Source organism: Pogona vitticeps, chromosome 3 (genome assembly GCF_051106095.1).
Source record: "Pogona vitticeps strain Pit_001003342236 chromosome 3, PviZW2.1, whole genome shotgun sequence".
Classification (NCBI taxonomy): domain Eukaryota; kingdom Metazoa; phylum Chordata; class Lepidosauria; order Squamata; family Agamidae; genus Pogona; species Pogona vitticeps.
The window spans coordinates 232,378,545-232,398,624 of record NC_135785.1 but is presented as its reverse complement, the minus strand read 5'-3'; the positions used below and the strand labels follow the sequence as shown (position 1 = coordinate 232,398,624).

The following is a 20,080-nucleotide window of genomic DNA, read 5'->3' as shown; positions in this document are numbered from 1 at the left end:
CATTGACAGCTATCATTGCTAGTTATTATTGATAGGTCACTTTCCTGACATTCTGGGTGTGGTTGGTTTTTCTCCCAGAGCAACAGCAGTAAAAGGCAATTACCATTTCTATGCCTCAGCTATTTTTCCTAATAAAAATAGTTCCCCAACCTTTCAAACTCTGCTCAGATAAGGTATAACTTAAATGATAAAATTTAGAATTGAATCTTCTATAAAAGAGAAGCAATATTTATTTATTTAGCTTATGTACCACCCAGTAGTGCAATGTTAAATATTAAAATATATAAATAAGATCAGACTAGAGCAGTGGTTCCCAGCATTGAGTCTCAAGGTGTTCTTGGACTAAAATTGCCATACGCCTTCACCATAAGCTGTGCTTGCCAGGATTTCTGGGGGTTGAAGTCCAAGAACACATGAGGACCCAAGGCTGGGAACCACATTTTTTGCAGCTAAAATTCATTAAGTTAGTTGGAGACAGTGTTTTGTCAACTTAAAAGTGAAGAAACTGGCTTGATAACTTGGTGAATTGGATACCTGGCTGCAGAGCTAGAGAGCTGGAGTTTGATTTTCTGTTGTGCCTTCTGAGAGAAGGGCCAACTTGTGTAACCTTGGGCATGCTGGAATTGTGAAAGAGTGGTTAAGGTCTTGTGAGGAGAAAAAAAGAAAGTTTAATGTTGTGATCCTCCTTGTTATGTCCTTTAACAGACCTGCTCTCCCCAAAACTACAAGTCCCCTGCTACTTCTATGCGTCTTCAATACAAATTTTAATTCAGAATATTTCTGCATTATTTTTAATTTTGTTTTAAATTCCAATGCAGTGTACAATGAAGCAAATTTAAATTAAGTTTCTGTCAGTATTAATCATTACATTATTATGGACTGACGTTTCTATTCCCTAATTACAGTATTGTTTAATATGTACCTTTGTATTACATTATATGTTTTGCTTACTGTCTTCTTTTCCATCAAATGACCAGCCTAAAATTCTTACTAAAACTTGTTCAGAAATGTAGGTAAAGTGGGTGCCCCGCATAGCGACGATAATCCGTTCCGGATAAATCGTCGCTATCCGGATTCATCGCTATATGGGGCAAAAAAACCCATAGGAACGCATTAAACCCTGTTTAATGCGTTCCTATGGGGGGGGACTCACCGTTATGTGAAGATCCTCCATAGGGACGGCCATTTTCGGTGCCTCTAAAGCGAGGCAACACAGCGGGCGGCCATTTTTGAACCGCCGATCAGCTGTGCAAAAATGGGGCCTTTGGGAGGACCGCGGGGATTTTTGCCCAGCTGAGCGGTGGTGGCTTCGGCTCGCCTTTTGGAGCCCAAGGGCTTGCTTTTTGGAACAGCTGACAGGTGGGCCTTTGCCATGATCGTGGGGAAGCGCTCCCCCGCGATCATCGCAAAGCGAATTTTCCCCATAGGGACCATCGCAACGCGATCGCTCTTGCGATGGCAAAAAGTCCATCGCAAAGCGATTTCATTGCTAAACGGAGGAATCGCTATGCAAGCAGCCCAAAGGCCCGCCCGTCATTTGATTCTTCTGAAATTAGTAATATATAGATAACAAAGAGATAAACATGTGAGTAGACTCCGGAAACACAGTGCTTTGTAGTTTACATGATAAGTTAATGCTGTATCTCTGATAACATGTTCATATACACAACATGACCCCTTAAAGTAGTAGATATATGTGCATGTGCCAGTCCCTTGATTAATCTGCATATGGGTTCTGGGTTTGGAAAAATAATAGCAAAAGCCTACTGGTTTCTCAGACTTTACTGACATATATAACAATTGCTAATGTCAGACTCAGAAGAAATAATCATCCACGTCTTTGTTGCAGCTATAGATGAAGAGCCAGAAGAAAGAAAAAGCTTTTCTTCAAGTGTTCAAGAGTAAATTGATCACGCACCAAAACATGATGCGCCACTAATTATATGTGACTGAAACACATAAGTAAGAAATAAAGCAAAACCAAACATTGTTGGTGAATTTAGCCTAGGAGCAGCCTATGCTTTATAATTTACAACAAAGCCTTGTGAGGATCATGAAACTATATGTATTAAAAAAGATATGGGTGTGGTGCAACATTTGACAATTCTGATACTGTGCTCAAAAATCTAAATTGACAAAATATGAAGAAACAGAATCATTTGAAGGGTCAGACAAAGATATATTTTATTTCTCTTTGTATTCAGTTTATGGGCAGAACATATACAACAAAATGGATTAGATTCAGATGACTGTTGGGGCATTTATTTATTTTATTTATATATCATCCCTTTCTTGGGCGCACTACTCTGAGGAGTCTGCTCACACATAAGTCTTGAGATAGAAAGGGAAAAAGAAAAAAAGCCAGAGTCACTTAATGTAATTTAAACGTCTGTGAAAAATTTTTACTGATTCATTTTTTACTGATTAAATCACATTTTTCATAGACTAAGATCTAACTTTGTTTTTACAGGGGGGATTATTTTTGGCATGGACTAAACATGTGTGAGTGGCCAGTAAAGGTGTTGGATTTTGTCTGAACACACCTTAAAACCAATTAGATTTATTTTGACACAAAGATTGAAATCTTGTGTATGCATAATTCAAAGCAGTGGAAAACTGTAATGATAATTGTGCCAAGGCAGAAGTGATATTTACAAAGCATTTGTGTATGCATAAATCACAGGTAGTCACTGTGATTGGACAGACTGCTTGAATGTAACACATGACACATTTATTTAAGCAATCATGATAGCTCAGTGGTTTAGGTATCTGGCTGCAGAGCCAGAGATTGAGCATTCAGTTCCTCACTGTGCCTTCCTAACAGGGGCTAGATTCAATGTTCCGTAGGATCCCTTCCAGCTCTGGAGTTTGAAGATGATGGCGATGCCTTCCATGAGAAGGAATAATGTCTTACTTTTTTGGCATTTAACCTTTACACTTAGTGGAAAGTGGTCAAGTCCCTTCTCAATTATATTAAATTGTCTGCATTGTCAGTGTTTTAGATGTTGTTCTCTAGCAAGAGAACCAACAGTGTTACACTCCCCCTGCTTCCCTTAGATCATCTTGCAGGGTGACCCTTGCTCTTTCAGTACAATCTAAACCCTGATTGAAATGGATCCAAAAGTACAATAATATTAATCGGAGGAAATTACAAGGCACAATTAATTTGTGCTGTGCCTTTCATGTACTGCTGTCAGTTTTCTACCTTAATAAGAAATTGTGAGCATGAGGTAGCTGACATTTCCAGTGGTTAAAAGGCCCATAGATTGAGTGCAGGTCTGTTTTTGAGGAACAGCAGCCAAGTACTGAAGAGAAAGAGAAGGGGGGGAACAAGTCTCCAAAAGTGTCCATGTAAGCCTGAAGAAAGAGTATGTACTTCAAAGAGTAAAGAATTAATCATGCCCAAATTGTTCATAGATAAGACCTTATTTTATTGTGGTTTTTGTGTTTGTGTTCTTTTATGAGCATACTAGACATGTCTGAGTCACCAGTAAACGTGTTGGATTTTACTTGAACTCACCTTAAAACCAAACTAGAATTATTTTGACATACAGGCTGAAATCTTGTTGTGCATCATGCAAAGCAGCAGAAATTGTAGTGATAATGGTGCCAAGGCAGATGACATATTTACAAAGCAGTTGTGCATGAATATATCACAACTAGTTGCTCTGTGATTGCAGTTTGGACTGCTTGAGTATAACACGTGGCACACTTATGCAGACATAATTTTGTGTTATGCCAAATCGAACAGGATTTCAGCTGAAATTTCAGAGTTTGTGCTAATCATGATGGTCTTAAAGGTACCACAAGACTCTGCTTTTGTTTTGTTGAAACAGACTATAATTTACTCAGCTGATGTGAAAAGATACAGTATTGAGTTAGTACATACATAACTCACTTTACGTGAGCCTCTTAACTGAGTTTAAAATCATCGTACCTCACACTATCATGGGACATGGATCTTTTTAATTTAAGTAGTTTAAGTAACCATAGTTGACATACTGAGGTAAAGGGTCACAGATTCTGCTCCACAGCCCCTCAATCACTGGAGCAAATTATAGTGAATAGTTACCATGGTCTTCCGAAATAAAAGATTGCATTAAGAACTTCTACGCTTATTAGTTAGAAAATGGCTTTCCTGTATATTGCATATTAACTGATAATACCAGAATCCTGGCAGGTGTTGTTTGTTTTTACGAAAAGTGCCTTTGGGAGGGAGTATTTACCCTTTGCTGTTGCACAGCCTTCATGGAATCATGCTTCATGGAGAAAGCAAGTTGAGGGAAGAATTTGGAGAGACGTTGTGGGTAGTGAAGGATCTCTACCTTCTGCTTCACTTCAACTGAAAATGGAGAGGGGAAGCAAAGCAGGTTAAACTCAGAATTCCCATTTTTATTTTTATTTTTCTGTCAAGGAAAAACTGATATGGTGAATGAAGAAGCTATTTATACTCTTATGTATGTTAATTTATATATGTACGCATTTAAAGCACTTTTCACAGTTTTTTTATCCCAGGGCATATTACTGTCTAATGTAAAATAACTATGATGCATCATGAAACAATGTAAAATAACAAGTAACAGAGCAAATCAATTACACCATTAAACTTGTAATTAAAACAATACAGTAAAACTTTGGGGCCATTGTTTCTTGATGGACGGGTTATGGTTAGAGTTAGAATAACACATATTGGTTCCCTTCCCACTGCTGATTGTAGCAAACTGCTTGCATCCAGTGTTCTGTGCAAATTGAATTTAAAACAAAGAAGTTCACTGATGACTTTTATCTTGGATGGCTGTACTCCCATTACATTTTGGCAGATTTTAAGAATTAGTTTGCAATTTTTTTGGTTCTGGTCTTATTTTTGATAAATCGACAAAAGGAATGTCATCTGACCAGCAGATTTAATTACTTTGCCTTTAATATGTCCCTTATCCTTAATGAGCAGGATAAAGCATCCCTATTTGTATCTCAGTATGTCAAGGCAGCCCTTTACAGAGTTGGCTTTTAATGTTTTATGGTTTCTCCCTTGATTGCTCCAAGGTTGGAGTAAATCATTAATCTGTTAAATAGTTCACATAATGGACCCCCCAAAATGTAAGTTGTTAATTATTTTTTCAGTACAATGGCAATTTAATGTACCTCAACTGAGCATCTTGGTAATACCTGAAATAGCTTTGGAGCTACTTTAGAACTCTAACAATTATTTTTGCTTACATAGCATCAGGCTTTTGAGGATATTGATGTACTTTGAAATCACTAATGGATAAAGCTTTATGTACATCCTGGGGTGGTACTTAAGTAGTATCAGCACCACTTGCAAGTAAGGAAACTGGTGCATGGAGAGGACAAGTGACTTTTTCTACGTCTTGCAGTATATTAGTAGTACTGTTGGGAAATCAAATCTTTTTAGGGTTGCTGTGGGAATGAAATGCCTAGTTCTCACAAACAATAGATGAGGTGGCAAACTTTTATCTCAAATGTACACTTCCAGCTGGAAATGGGAGTTCACAGGATGGAGTGAGCCCTCCCCCACAAAAATCCATGCATAATGATTCATATGGTATGCTCCTTCAAACCATCATTTGTAATTCTGGTATAGAGGACACAGCAAACCATTGTTTTACTGGTTTAGATTCAATACCAAGCTTTTATATGAACGGAACAAGAATTTGGTCAAAATGTATTCATTAACAGTTGGAAATCTAAGGGATGAATCTACTGATCTTCCCTTTTTCTTCTCTCCTAGTGTTTGCCCCATCTTGTCTAACGTTCTTCCCCTTACTTAAAATTGTTTTAATTATATTGTTATATGTCTGTTGTAAGCCGCCTAGAATGGTCCTGAGGTACTAGATAGGCGGGATATAAAATAAATAAATAAATAAATAAATAGATAGATAGATAGATAGATAGATCGATAGATAGATCGATAGATCGATAGATCTCAGACTGCTGGCATTATGTTTGCAACAGATTTAGAATACAGTTATAAGGAAGCCTTAAATGATGGTAGTTCCAACTTGTAGTCTAAAATACTGTAGTCATACAATGTTACAGACTTCATCTCCTGTTTAAGAGAAATAGGATCAACACTTTGTAATGCTGAGATTTCTCTCCATTACCCTTTTCACATTATTCACATACATCTTTCATTTTCCTGATAATTCCTTTTTTAGTAGTCTTCAAATCTTTGATTATGTTGAAAACTAGTCAGAGCTGCAAAACAGTTTTCATATCTATCTATCTACTTCCTTCCATGTCAGTCTTTTTCCTTCTTATTAGTTTTGTCAACTCCTTTGTGCAAAAGTTCTTCAAGGACTCTTTATACTAGTAATCTAGTCTAGGGTTCTTTTAACTGACCTTTCCAGCAATGGAACATATAACCATGCCATAGATTCTGCTACTGAGCTATTGCTGTGGTGCTTACAGCCTCCACCCCAATGTACATGCTCCTATTGGATTTCATCATGGGGGAGTTGAAAACCTGGTAGGTCAGGTATGCATTTTAGATACATATTAGCAATGATTCACTGTTCACAGTGTTCCTATATTGCTGTGGTGCTTACAGAATGTATTAGTAGTTTCAGTTAAGGTAAGACAAACTCTTCCAAGAAACAGCATTTAATTACAGTATCTTCCTTTTTGTGTGGATTTCTCTATTCCATGTTTTCAGCATCTGAGACATACTCTTCTTATTATTAAGGAAGGAGGAAAAGCATCTAAAGCTAAACTGCCATCAGCATTTTAATTCTTTTTGAATGTAATATTGGCTTTGTGGCTAATGTGGTGTAGTCTTAATGGATTAGCTTCTAAGAGCACCAGACAATGTGTGGTGTGTTTAGCATATGCAGACAAAGGATGAAGGGATCAATATTTATTCAGTTGCATTGAAACCCTGAGACAAGAGGCAACTATAGACATAGGCCATAGTGTACAAACTATTTCCTTGGCAGTTCTGGGTTACTAACTGTAAATGTTATGACCAGTTTGTGAACTCATGCTGAATGTGGTGGATTTGTCTGCAGTCTCAAAAGACTCATGTCAGAAAGAAATTCCACAAAGAAAATTAATTACACCTTGCTTTTCAGCAGATGAGTCTAGAAGCTGCTACTAAAAATAATCAAGGCTAAATTGTGAATAGCCTGAAGTGGCTGTTTAGAGATGGAGAAGGGACAATGGGGAAAAATATCCTGTTTTGCTACCCTAGCCTCAGTTTAACTGGTACCTCAGATTTTAGTTACCTTAAAAAGTCCACTTTTCGGAATCTTAGCTATAGTGATAGGTGTATATTTTTAGAGAGCACCATTTTAGGATCTTCTATCTTAGTGTAAGAAAATCTAAATAAGACTATTGGATTCCAGAGTCAGCTTTGTGTGCCAGGATGTATCTAAAGTTGACTGTTGGAGTCCCCGAGACTTCTGGTCCTGGGTGACTTCAACATCCATGCGGAGGCGGAGGTATCCGGTCCAGCTCTTGAGTTCCTGGAAACCATGGCTTCCTTGAACTTATCCCAACATGTCAACGGCCCCACGCACATGGGTGGCCATATGCTCGACTTGGTTTTTTCCACCGAGTGTAATGAGCGTGGTCTGATGGTGACTGACCTTGTGTCAGTCCCCTTGTCATGGTCAGACCATTACCTAATAAAATGTAACCTCACAATGGCGCTCTCCCCTCGGAGGGAGCATGGATCTATTTTGATGGTCCGCCCTCGAAGGTTACTGGATCCAATTGGTTTTCAGGATACCATGAGAGGGATTCCAGCAGAACTGTCTGGCGCTCCTGTCGAAGCTCTGGTCGATGGTTGGTTCTCCGCCGCTACTAGGGCTGTTGACACGATCGCACCCAAACGCCCTCTCAGAAGCAGAGCTCGGCCAGGACCCTGGTATAGTCAGGATCTACGAGCGATGAAGCGAATAAGGAGACGGCTAGAGTGCGCTTGGAGAAAGAAACCGACGGACTATAGTAAGATAGCTGTCAGGATCGCAACTAACCGTTACCTAGCCAAGGTAAAGGCTGCTAGAAGATCTTACCTCGCTGACCGGATAAGCGAAGCTTCCAACCAGCAGGCGGAACTTTTCCGTATAGTTCGCGATCTATCCGGAATTGGTCAGGGTGAAGGGCCTCCCACTAGCATCTCACCTGACCAATTTGCAGCGTTTTTTAAATCCAAAGTGGAGGCCATCCGCCGTGACCTTTCTCCTTTTTTAAATACAATGGATCGAGCAGAGATGTCCAGCGCTCCGTCCTGCCCGGTTATTCTCGACTCCTTTCAGCCTGTAACACCAGATTTGGTAGGCAAGGCGCTTGATCGCTGTCGGGCCACCACCTCTTCTCTCGACCCTTGCCCGGCCTGGCTAATCAAAGCAGCCAGGCCGGTAACAACTGAATGGGCCACTGCAATAATTAATGGGTCTCTCCAGGAGGGCAAGGTTCCCCTCGCCCTCAAGGAGACACTCATTAGGCCCATTAGGAAGAAACCAAATTTGGCGGTGGACGAAATTGGCAATTATAGGCCCGTCGCCAATGTTTCCTTCCTCAGCAAAGTGGTTGAGAGGGTGGTGGCAGATCAGCTCCAGGCGCTCTTGGACGAAACCAATGCTCTGGACCCATTTCAGTCGGGCTTCAGGCCGCGCTATGGTACAGAGACGGCACTGGTCGCACTGTTGGATGACCTGTTGAGGGAGGCCGATGGGGGCAACATGTCCTTGTTGGTCCTCCTCGACATCTCAGCTGCCTTTGATACCGTCGACCACGGTATCCTCCTGGGGAGGCTCTCCGAGTTGGGAGTCGGTGGCCTGGCACTCGCCTGGCTCCGCTCCTTCCTGGAGGACCGCCCCCAGAGAGTACAGCTTGGGGAGAGAGTCTCGGCCCCGTGGAATCTCAATTGTGGGGTTCCACAGGGGTCGATCATCTCCCCAATGCTGTTTAATATCTATATGAGGCCCTTGAGGGGGTCATCAGGGGGTGTGGGGCATCGTGTCATCAGTACGCTGATGACACACAGCTCTACATCTCCTTTACACCAACTTCAGTGGATGCCGTCCGGTCCCTGCAGCGCTGCCTGGACACTGTACTGGAATGGATGCAGTCAAATGGACTGAGGCTGAACCCGGACAAGACGGAGGTCTTGAGGGTGGGCGGCCCTTCCGTCAGCGGCATAGGTGACTCCCTCTCCTTTGGAGGGACGACCCTTGCCGCAAAGAGTGAGGTCCGCAGCTTGGGAATACATCTGGACCCGGCGCTTACCATGGAAACCCAGGTGGCGTCCGTGGTCCGCTCCGCCTATTTTCATCTATGGCGGATTGCCCAGCTGCGACCATATCTTGATCGGGGGGCCCTCACTACTCTAGTCCATGCGCTCGTAATCTCGAGATTAGACCATTGTAATGCACTCTACGTGGGGCTGCCTTTGAGGCTGACGCGGAAACTTCAGATGGTCCAGAATGCAGCAGCCAGGCTCCTTAGTGGGGTGAGAAAACACCAGCATATCTCCCCCACCCTGGCTGCTTTGCACTGGTTACCCATCCGTTTCCGCGTTGACTTCAAAGTGCTAATGATCACTTATAAAGCCCTAAACGGTTTGGGACCTCAATATTTGGCAGACCGTCTTCTCCCACCCAGATCTACCCGAATCACCCGACATAGCCAGCAGGGGCGGCTGAGGGGTCTGACGCCGAGAGAGGCCCGGAAGGAAAAAACAAGAAACCGGGCCTTCTCGGCGGTGGCTCCTCGGCTGTGGAACGCCCTTCCAACAGAAATTCGGCTGGCACCCTCGCTGGGTGTTTTTAAAAGCCAGTTAAAAACTTGGTTATTCAAGCAGGCCTTCCCTCCAGTCAATTAAGTATTTCTCTTTTTCTTTTTCTTTGCTATTCCATCTTGGTAATCCTCTCTTTAAATTAATTGTTTTAAATTGAAACTGTAGTTGTAATTTTTATGATTTTATATATTTTTATACTGTTTTGTTTTATTTTGTAAGCCGCCCCGAGTAGACATGGTCTAGAGGGGCGGGGTAAAAATCAAATAAATAAATAAATAAATAAATAAATAAAGGTAGTCTAATAGTGTTCGAAAACAAAGAAGAAAAGGCTTAGAAGGTATGCTCCTTGGTGAGCTGTAAAGAAAATGAATAACAAAAGTCGAAGATTCACTGAGCAGTCATGGATTGCTTTGGAGTTCTGTTTGTATGAGTTTCAAGACAAGGCCTTGTCTGTAGTGTCACCCAGGAAATCGAATTCCTCATGCTGGGAGGCCTCATTTGGCTTATCATTACTGCCATATTGACATGCTGCCAAAATCTACTTGTTCTGTCTTTTTCTCCAGTGATTCATTTTCATCTCTTAGCCTGTTTGTATTTTAAATATTGGCCTAGTTCATTTTTTTTTAGTTTCGATTGCTTACCAGATTGTGTATTGCTTGTGAATTAGTTTTATATTTATAATAACATCTTTATCACTTTCGCCAGTTTGTGGGACCCTTCTTCTGACAGGAGATATCAGAGCCAAGTACCCTTTGTGGAAAAGAAGATTAGTTAGTAGGGAACATTGTTACTTGGAGGTCTACTCATGTCTGCAACAGATGAGCAGCCTCTGGTTGCTGAGACGTTGCTGTTACCTTGTAGCTAGGAATGCCTACTCAAGTTTCCTCTTTCTCTTTCTCCTTTCCCAACCCTTTCGTTTTTGAGTTCTGTGTTTCAGATTAGAAGAACTATGGGGGGCAACACTGTCTTAACATGGATCTTCATATCTGCTCAAAGCCTGTTTCATCTGAGAAGCAGGATAAAGATTTTTAAAAAGTTGTTTGAATGTATATTGTAAGGAGATTTAAAAAAACAACAGTATGCAAATATGAAAAATGAAGTCAACAAGTAAAATACTTGGATTAAACAAGGCAAATTAGATTGAATGACCAGAAAAACAGAACCAGAGTCGTGGTGAATGTGGTCCTGTGGGAATTTAAGAAGTCGTGTGATGGTGGTTAAATAGATTATAGGATAGGCAAGCAAATAGAATATTAAGGGTATTTGGATTTTGCTGCACCCAAAGTGCAGTTCCTAAACATTTAGGTCAGTATCATTTTGGTGGACTTTTGCCGAGTGGAAAGTCCTGTTAATATAAAAACACAATGGCATGACTTACACAAGTCTTGATGTTGTGCAAGCAGCAATCTTCATGAAGAAAACCTGCCCTCTGCTTGTGCAGTGGCAACATATGTTCAAGGCGCACAGTCCCACATTACTACACTGGTGGGACTTTCTGCTTAGTAGAGGCATAATAGAATATTGGCCTTAATGTTTTGCTTTGAACAGCAAAGTGCCTACTGCTGGCTATTTCTAGGTTTTTACAGGATTGCTTCAAATAACAACAACAGTAATAGCAGCATGCCATCAAGTCAATTCAGACTTGTGGTGATCCTTTTCAAGGTTTTCTAGACAACAAATAGATGGAAGTAGTTTATCATTATTTTCTTCTGGGGCTGCCCTGGGACTGTGCAGTTTGCACAAAGCCACATGGGTTGGCTGGTCTCCCAAGCAGTACAGTGGGGAATCAAACTCCCCACCTCTGATTCCACAGTCAAAAGCAAGAGGTACAAGCCACAGTAGACATGATAGCAGGAAACCCTGCTTGAGTCATAGAAAAATTGAAATAGAAAGTTGCGCTTGACAAAGCGAAATTATTGTTCCATCTAGGAACCAACAAGGGATGAGAACACTTCTCAGTATCATTTTTATTTACCAATATATTTTCTTTCCATCCTTGTTTTTATAGACTGTTTTATGAGATCTCCACGTGCACACCATATTCTGTATTATTAATGTGCGACCCATCCTGTTGTCCTTTCAGACTTTATAAATGGGAGTTGATCTATGAAAAATAGAGTATTAGAGGCTGACATTGAACCCTCTCTTCATATGTACCTCAGAATAAAGGACATCAACTGAAAGATGTAACATTGCTGGAGACAGTTACCTACATGAGAGATGGCCTGGAAATCCATGTACACAGCACTGAAAATTAAAATGAAAAGCTTCCAAATTCCTTGCTCTAGCTATGCTGGAGAACGAGACAGGAGAGAGAGCATGTGAATTCAAGGCTCACAAGGCTGCAGATTGTTCTAAACACAACAAACCATATTTAGTGTGACAAGTGAATTTAGCCACTCAGGAGTTAATCATTTTTATTATTTACTTGCCATCTTCTCAAAGATGCAAAGTGATATGAAAATGCATGCATGCATACATGCTCATGCACAAACACACACAAAGTCCACCATGGAATGTTGTAACAGGATTGTTTCAGGTTAATTCTCAATTCCTGACTTTTATGTTAAAATCAATGAAGAAAGTATATAGGAACTGTGCTTAGACTAATCTTTTTAGCAGAAGAGGTTACAGTGAAGTGAGTATGCTCACTTTGTACTAAGTGAGAGTCTCAAATCAAGAAAACCAGACTGAAAACACGGTGTGGCATAGTAGAAGTCTTATTTCTGAAGTTTGCGACTGCCTTACATGGCATAAGTTACAGAACAGGATTTCGGACTACGTTCTCTTTGCCATACAAAAATAAAAAAATCCATTGCATTGTTTTCCAGCTACACTGCACTATGCTACTTTTTCTCTAAGTTCTGTAGGGGACTATTGAAGATCCCCACCCCTAGTTTTGAATAGTTCCATTTCATTTATCTCTGCTTTCATGCTGTGTTTCAAATGCACATATACAAAGTCTCATCAGAGCTTGAGTTAGAAATAGATTACTTATTTCTTTGTACTCTTCCTCAAAAATGTTTCTTCTGTTTTGTGAAATGTTTAGTTGGAAAGGCTACAAAAGTACAATGAGTATGCAGGCCCTCCTCTGAACCTGTTCCAGTTTGCATCCTTCTTAAAGCATAATATCCAAAATAGTGCTATAACACATTTTATATTCAATGTTAGTTATGTGCCATCAAGTCCGAACTAATTTATAGTGACTCAATAAATCTTTCAAGGAAAAGAAGATATTTAATGAGTGGTTTTATCATTTCCACTCTCCAATGAGTTTTCATGACTAAGAAGGCATTTGAACCCATGTCTTTTCAGTCTTTGACTGTCATTCAGTCTACTACACCATACTGGGTATCTGCTGTGTGTGGCGGGATCATTTATATATTAATTTATTAACATGGCGAAGTTTAGTGATTCTTCATCTGTTGTCTTAAGTCAGAGTTTACCTCTGAATTAGCCCAGGGCCTCATTCTGTATACTCTTTAAAGCTTCTGGCATCTGTGTATAAGCACCTATACTGTATGTTTGTGACCTTGCATATTGTCAGCGTCTACAGTCCTCAGTCCTCTTGGACAATGCTATAAACGCTTGAAATTCTGTGGGCCAGAAGCTACCATTAGGACAGAATATGGAAAAACAGAATGGTTTCCTGTATGCAAAGGTGTCAAAAAGGGGTACATTTTATCCTCCTAACTGGTCAGTCTGCATGCGGAACATGTATGGAAAGTAAGACCTAATTGAGATGAAGGAGGAATAAAAATTGGTAGAAGGAACATCAGTAATTTAAGATATATAGATGACAACATTTTTCTGGCAGAAAGCAGCAATGACTTGAAATGATTTTTAGCAAAAGTGAAAGAAGAAAATGCTAAAGCTGAATTGCAGCTGAATCTTAAGACACAAATCATGATTACAGAAGAATTATACAACTTCAACTTTGAGAATGAAGAAATTGAAATAGATAGAGATTTTGTATACCTTGGCTCAATTCAATTCAAAGGGAGACTGCAGTCAAGAAATCAGAAGAGTGGGACTAGGAAAGGAAGCAATGAAGGAATTAGAAAATATAATCAAATGTAACAATGTGTCACTGGAAACCAAGACAAAGATAATCCATACTCTTATGTTTCCAAATCACCATATATGGCTGTGGAAGCTGTAGATTAAGGAAAGTTAACATAAACAAAATTGATTTCTTTGAACTGTGGTACTGGAGGTGGCCTTTGTGGATATCCCGGACTGCCAGAAAGATGACCAAATGGGTCCTAGGTCAAATCAAGCCTGAACTATATTTAGAGGCAAAAATGATGTAACTCAGGCTTTCATACTTCGGGCATATCACAAGAAGCCAGGATCTTCTAGAAAAGACAATTATGTTGGAAAAGGGAGCAGGAAAAGAAGAAGACAATATGAGATAGACTGACTCCCTAAAAGAAGCCACTGGCTTGAGTTTACAAGAGCTGAGCAGGACAGTTGAGGACAGAACATACAGTATTGGAGATTGCTCATTCATAAGTTCGCCATAGGTTGGGGGTGATTTCATAGCACATAACAACAACAATGGTTTTGTGCACTCCCCACTAACATATACATGCTATGTGGAAGAAAGAGAATAGGGCTGTGTTACACCCTATGGGCATTTCTTTACACAGAACCTTGCAGTGCACTGTCTGGATTCAGCCCACAGATTTTTGTTTGCTAAATATAAGATGAATAAACTTTCACTTATGTGGAAAAATGAGTCTTGAATTAATTGTGTTTGGTAAGTCCACGTTTGGTAAGTACCAGTGCATTAAAAACCATATGGTTTGGAAAGTAAATTTTGTTTTGTCCTTTCAAATAACATGGTACTTTATAAAATCTTAAATCAAGAACTCAGTTCTAATGTGTAGAAAACTACAATAGAACTGATAATGAACAGAAATGGAAACTGACAACCTATTTCCATTTCCCTAGATGCTTTTAAAAAAGCCAATTGCCTAAATACATAAAGTAGTAAATTAGATTTTAAAAATGCTTCTGCTTAATAACTCAAAGTGTTATTAGTAATACAGGTAAGGAAATTACTTAATAAAAAAACCTATGGTTTTTAACCTGGCAGTGTCCCTTTTAATTAAGTCATAAGAAGTGCTCAGATGAAAGATATTATAAAGGTACAGTATGTAACTTCTATTATTTATAACAGTGTGCAAAATGTCTACCTAAAACCGATTAAGTCTAGTCACAGTGGCAGCAAAACACAGCATACGTATTCTTCGAGTCTTTTTCTCATTTCCATGTTAATTTCTAGATGTTTGCAATAATAGTATCCATAGCAGTATAGCTGTATATGTTTCATCAGCTTTCCTAAATATAAGAGTTCTGGAATGTTTCCCATTTTACCTGTATTTTATGCACAATTAACTGCACATTGAATTATTTCAACTCTGGTTCCTGTGATGTAGTGGTATTTGAAGACTATGAATGCTGAAAGTTCTAAAAGATAGTGTACCCATTCTCCCTTTATCATTCTCAGGATCCTTTTAAAGGTAGGCAAGATGCCCGTTCACCAGTAAAAGGACCACAGTGTGTGACTGAATAGAGTATACCGTGAGATTTCTCAGGTTTCCACATCCCTGTGAATTAAAAATGGGCAGGAATCTTGCCCACATCATCTGCTACAAAAGACAGTCTCTTTAGGAAGAACTGCAATATTATACAAGTTCATTGATCTTTAACAGGTAGATGTACTTCTGTTTTTTGTTTTTTGTGTGGTTTTTTTTGGTCTGAGATGGAACCTGAGATGGTAATGGTAATGGTAATGATGGTTATGGTGATAATAATAATATAAACAAATATATGTTTCAGGATCCAAACATTGGAATACAAATCCTCATAAAATATTTTAAATTCTTAATATTTTTGCTTGTCTTGCTTTGATTTCTAAAATATGAATAACTAATTTATCATGAAGTCTTTTTTTTCTGAGAAATATTGCAAGTGCTATCAAAATGTATCATTTTCTGCCACATTAATTTTGTTAGGAGGAAAATGCATTAAGAACATTTTTCTTTTAAGTTAATTTTTTGTTCAGGGTTAAGCTACAAATCCTAGAATAATAGACTATAGTTATGTGTTATATAGTCGTAGGTGACACACCAAATAGTGCCCCACAGTAATGCACATTGGCTCTTTTTGGTTTAATGTCTGTTATACTGACATTTCCTCTGTAAACATATACATACACATAGACATGCACCTTCTATAACACACAGGATTTCTATGTCAATTTGTTGCACTAATATATTAATTTACTTTTTAAACAATCTTGCTCTTCCTCTAGGGAGTGCAGAGATCAATAAAGATGGTTGCTTAAAACATGGACCAGTTTCTATGCATTCCATTTAGCTGCCATAAAACCTATACAATCTATCCCTCCTTCAGAAAGAATAGGTGAAAATACTTCATTTCAGCAGCATGTCCATCATATAAAGCTGCTGATAATGTTTTGGGACATAAAGGAGTGCCTGTTTTTTTCTCCCCCAGAATTTGGATATTTTATTTATGGGAGCCTTAGCTCCCAGAATCCACCAGCCAGCATGGCAACTGGGGCAATACTGGAGGTTGACCAAAAAGGTAACTTTTTTAGGCTCTGCTTTTCCTCCTGAAAAGTACCAATCTGTTAATGCTAATTTGCCACTAAACTGAAAACTCTCTACAATTTTGTCATAACATCATATCACGGAATGAATAAATCCTTTGTCTTGGGCAGTCTGTTCTCAAGCAAGGCACCCAAGATAACTGCAGTCCTTGAGATATTACATATCATTAACAAACCATAGATTAGTTTTCTCTTATTTACTGGCTACATTCTGTCGCAGGCAAGTGGCTTCTTGCATGCTGCACAGAAGTTCTAATACCGCTGTGTACTTAAATGCAAGGGGGATATAGTGTGTATGGCTTAGACAACTAAGAGATTACCTTTGTAGAATATTTTAATATCTTTATTTAGAAGCAGCTACATGGGAATTGGGGAAGGGAGTTCAAGTGAACCATTGATGGGAGGGGACATTTTACCTTTTCTCCAGCACCATATGCCTTCCCCATGAAGGTGCTTCTTCTGGAACTGAAGAAAAAACATGGGAAGATGTTATTACTCTGACCAAACTGGCAGTGTCCCTTTATTTATTTATCCCCCCTTTTTTTAATCAGAAAAGGGGAGAAGTCTTATCACAGTTCACGTACATGTCATTTAGTCTGAGAACAGCAAATGCCGTGTTTGATACCATTTCTATTCTGTCCAGGGCACATTCTGTGTTTGCTTTGTTCTGTATCATAGATAGGCATTTGTGACCCTCCAAATGTTTTTGGAATGTAACTCTCACCAACCCTAGCAGCGTAGCCAGTAGAGAAAGTTTGAAGAGTTGTACTCCAAAAACATTTGGAGGGCCACAGTTGCTCTTCCCTGTTGTACACAATGGAAACACACTGTCTCCTCCAATTTGTTAGTGTGATAATGCAGACTTGGCAATGGTACCAGTACAACATAATAGACACTGCTGCTTTGACTAGTGGCCTGCTAGTCAGCTGCATTTTTTCCCTTTAGGTAGTCCGAGAGTGGCTTTGTACTTTCAGAGATAAATGGTTAGGCTTTTAATATTTTATTTCTATTTTTGTGTCTGTTTTTTGTTATATAGTGTTAAAACTGGGTTATTGTACTACAAAACACTTGGGGACAGAACATAGCCAAATGGTAGAATGGATGTATCACTTTTAAAGAAACTCAGGTTTGATGCCTTACATTCTCTGGTACAATTAAAAGAGCCCTGCCTGAAATCCTGTAGAGCAATTGTCAGTCGGTGTTCAAAATATTGAGCTCAATGACCTGGTTATTAAGATCAAACTAGAAAATACACATAACCTGTATTTAAAAGAGGGGTTCCCCCAAGTGGTGAGACACGTAAGCTATGGTCCCCAACCTGGGGCCTCCAGATGTTCTTGGACTACAACTTCCAGAAGCCTTCACTGCCACCTCTGCTGGCCAGGATTTCTGGAAGTTGAAGTCCAAGAACATCTGGAGGCCCGAGGTTGGGGATTACTCTTTTATAGCATGTGGCTTCTCTCATCTTTACATCTTGCAGTTACCATGCTTAGATATGTAATTGCTCTTTGGGAGGTAAACAAGGACATAATTTGCAAGTCTGATTTCTGAGGCACACATCTCTAAGGAAATCCTACAACAAGGAAAACAGGTTAATCCTTGGGAATATCCATTTCCTCTATACAATTCTAGTCTAACTCTCAGACTCTTTGTAAGATAGATGTTTATGTTAATATGTGAAGGCAGATGTTCTAAATGTGTGGTGGTGATACTTTGCATATCTTGGTGTATATAAGCAGCATTTGCTTCATGTATTAGCCAGTATAAAAAGTGGAATCCCAATTCATCCATGTTTTGTTTCTCTTTAAAGGTGCAAGCAACTCAGAGCAATGAGGGGATGTGACAAACCCAGACCTACTGGGATATGTCACACAGTTACACTAAGCTGCCACCAACCATTCCCTACAAGAAGTCACACAGACCAGGGATGGATTTTTAAACAATAAAAGAATAAGGTTTATTTTAAATACACACAGGGAAAAATAAGCAATCAGGTGAATAAAATAAAGTAACGTGGCTTATTCTCACACACACAAGCATACAGTTTGGTTCCCCTAGAACCTTTAACTTAAAGCACAGACCCTGAACCCATCAGTTCTGGCTAACCCACAGACACCTGAACTTATCAGGTTGGTACTCTGACACACAGTAGTACCCTGTCAGACACCCAGACTCCCACAACAGCTTCTTCTTCCCCAGCTGCTGCTTCGTCCCAACCCAGTGTCTCACAGTCTGTCTCAGCATCTCCTCTTCACCACACAGGCATCACATATTTATACAGTACAGCCCCTCCTCCTGATGTCCCGCCTTCCACTCCCCATAGGATGGAACTTTCCCTCCAAACCCATGACAGACAGGTAACATCAGTGCTGTTATGTAACAGGGGATTATTGCTTAAAGATGGTTTTAATCTAATAAAGTATCACTACTTTTAGTGGAACTATTCCCAGCTTATGACAGGCCAAAAGAGGTCAGAATCAGACCCAAAGTAAGGACTTCAGGATTTAGTCCAACTCTAATCCTTCTCGATTTTAATTTTTTTAAAAAAAATTAAAAGCACTTCTAAGCTTAGTGCTAATAGCCTTTCCCTCAAAGTTCATTTGAAAGCAAAGTAATAAGATTTTTCTATAAAAGGCCAAAAAAACTAAAAATATAAAAGTTGTGCTGTGCTCAGCCAGGGTGGGAAATTCCATTGTGGCTTCATGCCCATGGCAGGTAGAGTGGAATTTAATGAAGGAAACTGCTGTGTTTTTGTGTCTTTCTGTATGTTTTTCCTTTAAAACCGAGAGCTGGGCAGCCTTCCCATTTGACCTGATATGACCCAAACAAATTGCTTCTTATATAAAAACAGCTGCAGACTTAGAGAATGTGAAAATGTGCCCTGTATCCTTTTTCTTTCAACTCTCAGAAAAAAATGAAAGCTTGAGAAACAAGGCTGCCCTGTCGAGAGTCATTGAGCACAGCTATCACTCAAGTTTGATAAAAGCAGATTAGACCAGGTTTCCTTATGCTAGAGGGCTGTTTTTATTTTTAGTGAGTGTTGGTTTTTAAGGAGACAGGTTTCCTGTTTTTATGATGAAAGGGGAGGAGAAAATGTGACTCTTAGCATGAAGACATTATTCCAAAAGTAAAAATGAAGGGGGGAAAATTAAGATGATGTCAAGGGGAGGGGAAAGAGAAAAAGATTCTGGCTTCTCCTTTTACTTTGTGCTTCAGATGTAGATCATTTAGGGCGTGCCCACTGATATTGTATTCAGATGTGTTTCCTTGGCATGCATACTGCCAGTTTTATTTAAAAAAACAGCAAAAAAGAGCATTGTGTGCTCACAGAAAGACTTAATAAAACCCTTCCCTTTATGAATTATTTTGATCACAAGTTCTGTTGTTTAAATTTTCTAAAGTGCTGTGTTTAAAAAGAAATGTCCTTCTCTATAGAATTGTCTGTTCTGAAGTTGGCACCTTCCACATAATAGCACACAGAGATTAAAGGCGGGGGAGTACAGAGGCTTTAATCAGACCAGAGGGCTAATGTAATGCATACTGAAGCACAAATCTGCTGTAACAAATGAAATGAATTTCAAGGTCCTGGATGATCTTGCAGCATGTAGATAAATAAACTGGGAAATGTCTCTTCTCCCTTCAACCCTCCCCCTCTCCTACAAAACAAAATATCTTTGATC

General features: G+C 39.5%; 1 protein-coding gene across 11 annotated transcripts in view; it reads left to right on the top strand.

Moving 5' to 3' along the window:
- The window catches only part of ZBTB20 (zinc finger and BTB domain containing 20), a 675,920-nt gene that overhangs the window by 344,461 nt on the left and 311,379 nt on the right, over window positions 1-20,080 (top strand). The window contains exon 1 of one of the 11 annotated variants that reach the window (XM_072993821.2): window positions 18,786-20,080. This exon is cut by the window's right edge and continues 27,406 nt beyond it. The exons of the other annotated variants lie outside the window; for them this stretch is intronic. The gene's annotated coding sequence lies outside the window, so the exon portion shown is untranslated. Of the gene's footprint in view, window positions 1-18,785 lie in introns of those variants that run through there. 11 annotated transcript variants of the gene reach the window in all.